General features: G+C 43.7%; 1 long non-coding RNA gene across 1 annotated transcript; it reads right to left on the bottom strand.

Moving 5' to 3' along the window:
- Positions 1-1207: 1207 nt before the first annotated feature.
- Positions 1208-2822, bottom strand: LOC133229864 (uncharacterized). Its single transcript, XR_009730666.1, has 2 exons — positions 1606-2822; positions 1208-1404 (listed from the first exon to the last, which is right to left on the bottom strand). It is a non-coding gene; the product is annotated as an uncharacterized LOC133229864 (long non-coding RNA).
- Between the last annotated feature and the right edge of the window lie 678 nt (positions 2823-3500).

The following is a 3500-nucleotide window of genomic DNA, read 5'->3' as shown; positions in this document are numbered from 1 at the left end:
GGATCCTTAGGGGATGGTGGAATCACCACATGGAAGGTTCCTGGGTCCCTTGACCACCTTGGCAGGTTCTGTGAGTGAGAAATAAATTCCTATTTTGTGAACTACTAAATGGTGGGGTTTATTTGTTACAGCTGCTAGCATGACCCTAAACAATATACCTTCTAGACTTTTGCTGTCTATCCCAGTGCGTCTCAAACTATTTGTGATTGTGGAATAGGACCTGTTTTTTTTTTTTTTTTAATATCTCCCAATCTGTCATGGACTGGTCCTATGCCCTGCACAACGGGACAAGTCTATTTCAAATACTTGGATGCCGTAACAGGTCAAATTGCTGTAAGTCTGAAAGCGCCTACTGGCAATTTCCACACTTAGCTTATTGCAAACTATTAACAGTGGTAGACCACTATTATCACTGCCATAGCTTATTACCCTGTTTTATTTTTCTCTGCGACATTCACCATTCCCTGTAATTATTTGCTTCTATTTGTTTGTGGTTTTCTTCCCACTAGAATGTGGGGAAACTTCCCAGATGTAAGCTCTGTGTTGTGATTCTAGTACCTAGTACAGTGCTTGGTACATCATAAGTGCTCAGAATATTCAACTTACTCAACGGAATAAGTACTTGTTGAATGGTGAATAAGCCTCATACTTGGTGGTTAGAGGGGAGAGGAGTTAATCTACCTATTACAGAAGCCCTACAATCAAAATTCCAAATTCCAATGAGTTCACTGACAGTTTCTGACTCCCAAGTTTTCTGGTGGACCACAGCACCCAACATGACCTCTTACAACCCACTTCCCTAGGCTTCCCCTGGTAGAGACTGGACCCTCTATTCTGTTATTGTCTGGTGATATGACTGTCTTTCAGCCTGGTTTTTAAGTTCACAGGAGGTACCAGTGGTACTTAAGTGGTGACTGCTCTGTCCCCAGAGTATGGCAATACATTCAAAGCCCTTGGTCAACATAAATAGATTTATGACACAAATACGTGAATATGGGCAGAGGAGAACAGTGTTCTACTCTGTCTCCCATGGTCCACATCTTGGCGGGGTCCCAGGATTGGTCTTGAGCTCGGGTCCAGTGGCCCTCCTCCCCCATCTACCACCTCACGGTGCTGCCTCAGGTTGGCAACACTTGACCCACCAGACACTGAGGGGCAGGTGTCTCATTTGGCCCAAATGGATACTTAGAACCAAAGTAAGGAACAGTTTTGGATATATTTGGTGCTTTTTTTCCTCATGAGCTGGGGAGGAGGCTACCGAGAAAATAAGTCCGTCATGGAGAAAATCAAGATGATGAATATGATGATGCTTCCCATAACAATCCCCAGGACTGCAATGTAGAAGGTTTGGTGGGAGGTCTCGGCTGCCATGGCTCGATTATTCCATCTGTTGCAGTGCCTTGTCTGATTGGAGGTAATAAGTAGAACAGGAATAGATGGGCATAAAAAGGTTCTTGTATGGGAGAGGGGTGAGCCATGGGACTATAGGAACACAGGGTGGGGACCTAAACCCAGAGGCAGGAAACAAGGAAGAACTTGAGTCAGCGTTAGGGCCAGGATGGAGAGTAAGGGGGAAGCAAGGATTGGCATGATTCAGATTCGCACCTGGATGGAGAAGATCACTGCCACAATTCCTACGGGAAAACACAGGAAGAGGGCCAAAATGGACAGGCACATATAGTCTTTGGGGGGCTTGGCACGCAAAATCTCAAACGTCTGGGAGTAGGAAGTGAATTATGGTTCAGTATGGCTTCTGGGTTCTGACATCCCTCTGACCTCCTCCCTTTGACTTTCCTCCGTTCCTGTAAAGTCTTCACTGACACCCTTTAAAACTCTGACTCCATTTACTTCCTACTGTGTTCTCTCTAACCTCTCCCTATTCCTTTTAATACCTTCTCTGTCCTCTAGAACTGTCAGCCCCCCACTCCACCTCCATCCCCCCTACCCTATAATCCTGCTCAGTTCTCTGTAAGGCTTTCCCCATCTCCTGTAAACTCCTCACCATATTCTATAACTGCCTTTCAGATCCCAAGCACGTCTCACTTGGTCCTTCCATTGTCCCCACAAAATCATTTACCGACTCCAAGGACTCTCATTTGGCCTCCCTGAAAACTCAGCTGACACCTTAAGAGCATTTTCTTCCTATAAAACAAACCCTCATCATTTCCCAAGCAACCTTTTCTTTGTCTCTATTCACCACCCTACTAAGAAGATCCTCATTCAACACTTTAACACTCTGATTTTTCATGTGTAAAACCATCATTATGCTCCTGCAAAATTCTCAACTTATAAAAACTTCTAATGACCTTAGTGGCTCTCTCCTTGCTCCATTTTAATATTCCTCATTTTGTCCCTATGAATCTGTCATGGTCCTGTTATAAACCTTATTGTTCACCTACTAACTCCTCCCCACTCCACCCCCCACCCCGACCGCACCAATAACCTCTCACTCGGCTCCTCTAAGACCTTCTTTGAGCAACTATAAACTCTAAGTCCTCTCCTTGTCTATACATAGCCTCTTCTCTGTCCCCTTATAAAGACCTGCCACGTCGCCCTCTAATACCCTCTCGCTAAGTCTGAAACCAGTTTCAATACCCTGTGAACTTCCTGTACACTTAATGACAGCAGCCTTCGGTTCTCCTAGACCCGTGCCTCCCTCTGAATACTTAATACCCTCCCTTCCCCTTATGAAACACTTTTTTGTCCCCTCATTCCCCTCAACCCATGCTGGCTTTCTTCCTCCCACCCTGTCCCCCCATAAATTCCCGCCCTGCCCCCTCAAACACCCCCATTAGGGCGTCTGGATCTGGCTACATGGAACCTCTCCCTGACTCCATCCCTCCAGGTATTGCCATGGAGACCACGCAGGCTCCGCCTCTTACCCTGTACCTTCTCCTATTGGCTGATTGGAAGTTGCGTGTTGGGGTGGGAAACCAATGCTGATTGGTCTCGTAGAGTGCGGGTCTGTCCTAAACTCTCCCGTGATTGATCAATTCTAGGAGTATTTTTACTGCAATTTAGTTTTTTGTTTGTTTGTTTTTGATGTTCTTTTTATTTTGTTTAGAGTTATTTATCTGTATTGGATACAAGCCCTTAGTCAGATATGCGATTTGCAATTATTATGTTTGGGTCTTTATCTTTTTATTTTTTGTCATTTGCAGTGCAAGAGTTTTTTTAATATTGATAGAGTATATATATATATATATATATATTTTTTTTTTTCTTTTAGGAACGTGCTTTGGTATCATGTTTAAGAACTCTTTGTCTAACCCCGTGTCAGAAATATTTTCTCCTATATTTTCTTCCAAATGTTTGATAGATTTACGTTATATATTTGATTGTTAATTTGAGACGTGTTATTTTCTAATATAATAAGCATCTGAGTATAATATGTTTACTTCTAAGCACTGCTTTAGCTGCATCCACATACACTTTTTTTTTGGCTGTTCTTGGTCTTCGTTCGTGCGTGGGCTTTTCTCTAGTTGCAGGGAGTCGGTCTA

The sequence above is a fragment of the Bos javanicus genome, chromosome 18 (genome assembly GCF_032452875.1).
Source record: "Bos javanicus breed banteng chromosome 18, ARS-OSU_banteng_1.0, whole genome shotgun sequence".
Classification (NCBI taxonomy): Eukaryota; Metazoa; Chordata; class Mammalia; order Artiodactyla; family Bovidae; genus Bos; species Bos javanicus.
This window is presented reverse-complemented; position numbering and strand designations above follow the sequence as displayed.